Consider the following 7,865-nt stretch of genomic DNA (forward strand, 5'->3'; position numbering starts at 1 on the left):
ACGTTAGCCCGCTAGCATTGCACGTGTGGTCTCGCCTATCGATCGTCTTATTTACACCGTATCACTGAAAGGATTTCAATGCTCATACCTATAGGAGTGCCAGGATTCCAAAACAGCTGATGGTCAACTTTTTCAACTGTGCCATCCGCAGTGTTTTGACATATGGTTTCTTAGTGTGGTACAGCTGCACTAAGGCACATCAGCAGGCACTTTAACGAGTGGTAAAAACAGCGGGTAAAATCATTGGGACCACTCTCCCAGAGATCAGTACCATCTATGATACCTGCTGTCTGAAGAGAGTGCACAACATCCTGTGGGACCGGCATCACCCGGCCCATCACCTGTTCCACCTGCTGCCCTCAGGGAGAAGGTACAGGTCCATTGGTGCCAGTAAAGCCAGACTGGCTAACAGACTGTACCCTTATGCAGTGAGGCTGCTTAACCCTCTGGGGTCGGCATTCACGCCGGCGTGATCTGCTCACTTTTTTTCTTATCAGTGCAAAAGAGATTCAAAATACTCTGTTGGTTTTGATCTTACATTTAAGTGTTTTACATCATTCGATCCAGTTAAGTTTCTATTTTTTTTTGTGTATACTCACAATAAAAACAAAAGTGTTGTGTCTTTCGCCAAATAAAGAAAAATAAACATGATGCGAGTTCTACCTTCTCTCTGTCAGAGAAGTCCATTCTGAAACGCGTCCGAAAATGAACTGTGACTCAGCGAATACTTGTCACTCAGGAACGAGAGATTTGTCTTTATGAAGTTAGAATTCTCTTCTTTTAAATGAAGTAATTTATATTAAAAAACACATATTCTTAGTTTATGTAATCCGTTTGAAACCAAGGAGAGGCACAGTTTTTCGTTCTCCCTTCATTATTTTTAATGAGCTGATGCCGCCACGCCTCCCGGCGCTATTCACATGGTAATAGTTTAGGTGATCTATATTCACATGGTAATAGTTTAGGTGATCTATATTCACATGGTAATAGTTTAGGTGATCTATATGCCTCGCACACGCCCCCGATCAATGCCATGAAAACACGCAGTTTCTCGTCAGATTCACTGATAATTCATCGCGTTTTGAGGATGGCACGCTTCTCCGGTAAAGTCGCCCTTCAGATAATTCTGGACAGCGAGGAAGAATTCACCTTTTCCTCAGAGAAAGACGATTGCAAATCAGAAGACGAACGGCTCCGTTTTCAAGAGCGAATTGATCCCGCCGAAGATACAAGTTCGAGTAAGTTGTTTAGTGTTATATAATTCTTTTTCTGATTATATAGAACTCATATCCCTAACATTCGTGTATATGGTCATGTAAACGGTTTCAATGTGATATTAATCTCTAAACATATTTGTATTCACGAGTTCACACTTACATATAATTTGAGGGGGTAGAGTTTAATGCGTATTTGGCGTGCTGTCCGGAGGGAGGGCTCCGAGCTCAGAGTTCGGCCCGAACCCAGAGTACTCCCCCCGTACGTAAGTGTTTAGGACTAGAAGCGTGGAGAAGGCATGGTGGAGGTCAATGGAACGAGGTGAGACTGCTGAGTGTATATACACCTCTTACCATTGATTGCTGAGTGCTCTCCACTTGTGTTAATTATCTGTGTTAATTATCTGAACGTGCTCCTCCCCGAACCTTGTTAATAAAACAATTTATATTTCACTCCGTTTTGATTAGCTTATGACACTGATTATCATGCTAAAAATACTGACTTTTGCGTAATGTAGCTTATTTGCGAATATCTGCTTAGGTGTAAATATGATTTAGTGCAAATATATTTCAGCCTCCGGTAAAATGTGATACTGTCTAAATACTAGACGGTAGACATTATATTTGTATATATAAATTAGGGATGCACCGATACCGATACCAGTATCGGGTATCGACTCGATACTGAGCTCATGTACTTGTACTCGTACTCGTAAAAATGCCCCGATACCAACAACCGATACCAGGCAGCGTGTGTACAGTGTTTGTGTCCAGACAAAGAAACACTGACAACAAAAAATTATAATGGGGATAAAAAAGAAGGCTGTTTATGAAGTAAATATATCTTATTATTGAAATATTAAACAGAATATAGTAACGGTATAGCAGTTGTTGTTGCAGCTGTGGCGCGCGAGCTGATAAGAGAGAAACGCGCAGTGGATTGAGCGCACCCCGGCACAGACGCGCGAGCTGGTCGAGCGCATCAGACGTCAATGGAAAGTTTGTAGTTCAGTCGGATGAGAGAGAGAGAGAGCACTTCTGTTGAATGCTCTTGATTGCTGATCGTTCACTCAGCACGTGTTATTTGGATTAAAACTAAATAGTATATTTAAGTAAAACATGAACTGTTACCTTATTTATGTTTAACAAGTGGTTGCCTGCATTATTAGAAGAAATTTGCAGGTCAAGAAGTTACATGAACTTCAAACATCCAAAGCACGCGCCCCGAAACCAGCGTCTCAGCGTGGGAATACTGAATTGAAGTCTTTCACATCTTGCGCTTGTACGAATGAATTCACACAAAACTATGTAAAAACGCCCGTCTTGGCTAGTTTCCTAATAAACAAAGTCTGTTATATCTCAAGTGAACAGACGGTATATTCAAATGGGGTCCGTGCGTTCGGTCTTAAAGGTGCAGCAGCCGCTGTGTTTTAATGTTAATCAAACAAAGGACAAATAAATTACTCACTGCTCTTGACTAAATAGGCTACCTTTTTTTTAACTTTACAAAAAGATCCATCTATATTTAATTTATACAGTAATGAATATGCAGTGCATTAAATATATATTTGATGAACAAATTAAGTTTCAATTTAATAAACAACTAATATGATTGATATTCTTTTGGTTTCTCTACCAATACATTTAAAAATGACAAATGCATGAATTAAAAATTAATTTAAAATTTAAAATTTAAAATACAGGTATCGGTTACGGTATCGGTATCGGCGAGTACCAAAAATGAAAGTATCGGTATCGGACTCGGTCTGGAAAAAGTGGTATCGGTGCATCCCTAATATAAATGTTCGGTTTTGGTTAGCCTATGACACTTATCTTGCTAAAATATTGCCACAGATGATTGTGAATACAGGTGTAAATGTTTGAAATGCTCCAAATGCGTGCGGTCTATATGGCCATCAACAGCTCGCGGTGACGTGATCTATGGCCCATAAATAGATATTTCTCCGTCCTATGGCCCATTAACATATATATAGACTACATGCATTGTGCGTCCATACCCATTGTTACGTCCCTTTTTACGTTGTCTAGGGAATAAAGGAACAACACTTTATAAAAATTGTATGTGTATCTCAATTTGCAGGACAGAGCAAGAAAAAGAAAACTAACTCTCAACACTCAGCTCGAAAGGATTTATTAATCCACAGACTAGGGCAAAAATGAATGAGTGAAGAAAACAATTTTTACAATATGTACAAACAATGAATAATAATGAAACAAAATAAAGACGTTAAACATTACGAAAACCCAAGGTGGGAAGGCGAGCACGAGAGATGCCAAATCAAACAAATGTAGCGACATTGACATCCGGCCAGCTGCTTGCCAAATTAGTGAATCGTGATTCTCTAATACACTTCATTAATTTGCCTGAACAGACAAGAGGTCTTTGGCTGCATTCCAAACAGTGGCGCCTCCAGAAATTTTTCATAGGGGTGGCCAGATGGGGCCACTTAAAATCTTGGGGTGGCACACCAAAACTATAAACCATAATTTCAGAATTTTATTCTACTGTTGTAGTAACCCATTCGGAAATGTAATATATGACATATCCCTATATCGCTAGTGACGCCGTCATATATGTTAAATATAAGACAATATATTGCTATAACATATATATCTCTACATATATGTTGATATAGGTTTTTAACATATATAAATTTGACATATTAAATGAGTATATTGACATATATTAATATGATGTATATGATTATTATTTATATAATACTGTATGTTTTGACCATATATGTCACCGATATGTTTAATTTATATATGCCAAACTATTTACTATTTATTTCAAGTCTACATATCCACATTTCATTTCAATTTCTATCTCATTTTCGAATCTTTTATAAATAAAATGTATTATTTATTATTATTTGACCTCTTCTTGACCAGCTCATAAAAACAAAACAAATACTACACAAATTCTATTTGAAAACTGATAATTATATATGTGACAAGTATGTAAAAAACACTATTATACATACATCAAATATATGGGCTGGTTTTATATGTCAATTGTTCCATTTTCTAATAGGTTTTATATATGGGCATATATATGGGTATATATATTTTATATATGTGGATATATTTCATATATATATATTTCATATACCTAGGCTATGTATATTACATTTCCGTATGGGTAAACTGGCCTGAAGAAAACTATCAGAAAGACTTAAGGAAACTCCTACTGATATACTTTGGTTTATTGTGTTATATTTAACGGACAGTGCATCACGTTGCATGAATTTCTTAAATGAAATAAACAGAGTTGAAGCAGGTTAATAATAATAGCCCACACACTCCATTTCATCATTGCAAATAACACATATGACTCGACTGACAAAACTAGGAACTAACACACACATGAAGTAAACTTATGTGTAGTTTATAAAGTCCAGCCTTGCACTTGAAAACAATCTAAACTCTGTTATTATGACGCAGCTCTTATTGATGCGACTGACCAGCAGCGAGAGATGTGAGACTCTGCTGGTGGTGACGTAGCTCCGCCCGCAATATCACGCACACAAATGCGAGTGATGCAACAGCCAATGTCGAGTTTTCCCAATTATTAATGCATGAATTTAACAGCATTATTTAAACTCCGTTACACATATACATGCACCAGCTAACGACGTTAGCTAGGTAACTCTTGTCAAAACATGTCAAAGACGCATCAAAAAGCTGTTGTAACAGTATACTGTAACCAAAAGCAAGTCACGACACATAATTCCCCGTCTTCTTTTACTAAAGAATATTTTTTACTTATTTACTTACCGGTAGTCTTCGTCTTCTTTCTTAACTTCTTTTAAAATTGTTGACCGACGGGCACGCGCTGAGCTGTTGCTGTCTGAGCGCGCAACAGCGGCATGTACGGAGGGGCGGGGGAGGGGCGGGCTACTGTGTGCGATCGTAAGTCTAGATCAGCTTGCCTGCCTGGCTGTGCATTAGGGATGAAATGCATAACTGATGCTACTAAAATGTATACTGGCCAGTGGGGTGGCCAGTGGGGTGGCCAGGAGTCGGCCAAGGGTGGCCACGGCCACCCCTGGCCACCCCCTGGCGGCGCCACTGATTCCAAACCGCATACTCAATGAGTAGGTACTTAATTTCAATAAGTACTTACTTAACGAGCGCTAAAAGAGTAGGTACTTTATAGCCAAATCTCGTTAAGTATGAATGCGAACCGGACATCTGCCATGTTGACGTTATCATGTGACCTACGACGCGTTATCACAAGTGCAGCAACTTAAAAGATTTGAACGACACGTTTAATTAATCTATCTGTAAATATCTTGATATTGATTAAACTTGCTCATTTTATGGTCTTTTTAAAGAAACTGCTGCCCATTTATTTTGAGAATACATTTAGGGTTGATTTAAGTTCTTATATTTAACCCTACTTATGTGACCCACCGTTTTATCCTTAACGATATTATTTATTTTTATTACGAAATCCCAAAATTGTCATCTTTTGAATATGTTGTTAATTTCTTTATTTTATATCCAAACATTTTCATCCACAAGCAAAAGTGGCTTACCGTGACAAATACTGACCAATACTTAATTATATTACTTTTTACTGAAAAAAATCAATAAAACAAACAAAATGTAATGTATGTCATATGACATAGCTATGCATGAATACACTCTATATGTGTATATTGTGAACATATCTACATTTTCATTCAAACAATTAATTAAATAATGATATTTTATTTACTGACAACAATGATAAATATTAATAAAGGAGTAAATGAATGAATGAAAGTCACCATCACACAATAAACAAATGCAAGTCAACACATGAAACAAAGCTTTATTCAAACTACTACAATAGGCTACAGGCACTGAACCACATCTACTGCCATCTCAACACAGCGGTTCCCATTCTGCGGCTTTATTCTGATGAACCAGCGGACCGCCAGAGGTGAGCCGTACCGGAGTGCCGGAGGTTGTTGCGTGATGTGTTGTGCTTCACGATCTGAGGCAATAAGGGCCGGTGGAGTGATGGAGGGTCTCGTCCATGGCACCATCTCCAGGATTCAGCTCTGTGCTCCTCATCCTCAGTGCTCACACCAGTCTGCTGACATTTCACATCCTACAAAAATGCACAAACATAACACAAAAGCAGTAGTTTTAACAGCACAATGTCATTTGATTTCAGTATTATTTAGCAGACAAGAACGCTTTTTTTCCACAAATGCCGCCATCATCTTTCCTTGCAGGTCCTGCTCCACCACAACAGCTGTGCAGCAAATGCACAGAAATCAAGAATCAGAAAGTGCTGTAATAGCTCTGTTTGAAATTACAATAATTAAAATAAACTACAACTTAATATTTAAATTATTATTAATTTCTGTAGTATACTCACTCAAAGCCTTTGATGACAGCCTTCAGCTTCATGAGCCTCTCTCCACCGGATACACACACATCTGTTCTTCTGTCCCTGCAACATCCAGACAAGACTCCCATAACCTCTGTGATTTATGAGCTCAACACTACATTTACATGTTGAGGTTGTTTTAACTTTTTATCCAACATACATGTTCCTCAATTTATCAACAGTACTAATGGACAAATAAAATAGATAACTTATGTTTAGTTACTTTATAGATATGTTCTACATAATAGCACACATAGCACTCAGATGTAGATTTCATGTTGTGATGTGCTCTTCTGCAATACTTATAAAAGATGTTCCTGTCAGATGTAAATAGACGTTTAAAATAAGCGTCTTTAAGATGTTTATGGTTTATGTAAATCCACGTTAGAGACGTAACTTACGTGTCCTTACTGGAGCTCCTGTCAGCTAGAGCTAACGTTATACATAATAAAACGTGTTTTTACAGCCAAATCACAATCCTACTATACTGTCTAACTCCTTTACACCTTCAACAGTTAAAACGTTTACTCTATAGTAGTTTAACACATGCAATTTTAACACAAGGAACCGTGTTTACTCACATTTGAAACCCCGCGCGTCGCTGATCTCCGTGATGTTTGATAATGACGTATCCCCTTGCGTGGCCTCCTGGGATAGAAGAGTATCCATCGGACTGCACTCGAAAATCTGTCTGGAAGCAGTAAGCCATCCGGGAACTTCTCGCCTACTCTTTTATGAATACTGATGTTTCGAGCGTACTGCTTCCTTCACGTACTGTTTTCGCCTACTATATAGTAGGAAAGTAGGCATATTGGAACGCACTTAAGGCCGAATCTCGCGATAATTAGTACGTCACCCAGGTAATTCTCGCCTACTCTTTTGGATTCATACATACTTTTTCGCTCGCCTACTCTTTTTCCCATACTAAATAGTAGGGAAGTATGCGGTTTGGAATGCAGCCTTTGTCTCGTTCTCCCATTCCAACATCCACACACACTTCAACACACGTAACATGACACCAAACATTCCTTTCCCAAAGAAGCACACACACACCAAGAGACTTTATTCAACAGAATCATATTTAAGACCTCAACAAATGGACTTGATATTTTTCTGTGTTGCCATTTATGTGTCACGACCGATGTGGAACTGATTTCAATATCAGCAGGTATTAATCAAACTTTAAAATGCTTCTAATATGTATATGTTATGTAACTCTGTATCCACATAATCTAAATCGGAAA

General features: G+C 38.1%; 1 long non-coding RNA gene across 1 annotated transcript; it reads right to left on the bottom strand.

Annotated features, from left to right (window-relative positions):
- Nucleotides 1–6,087: 6,087 nt before the first annotated feature.
- Nucleotides 6,088–7,345, bottom strand: LOC306994236. Its single transcript, XR_013796638.1, has 3 exons — nucleotides 7,203–7,345; nucleotides 6,610–6,684; nucleotides 6,088–6,336 (listed from the first exon to the last, which is right to left on the bottom strand). It is a non-coding gene; the product is annotated as an uncharacterized lncRNA (long non-coding RNA).
- Nucleotides 7,346–7,865: the final 520 nt, after the last annotated feature.

Source organism: Phoxinus phoxinus, assembly GCF_949152265.1.
Source record: "Phoxinus phoxinus genome assembly, contig: scaffold_91, whole genome shotgun sequence".
Lineage (NCBI taxonomy): Eukaryota > Metazoa > Chordata > Actinopteri > Cypriniformes > Leuciscidae > Phoxinus > Phoxinus phoxinus.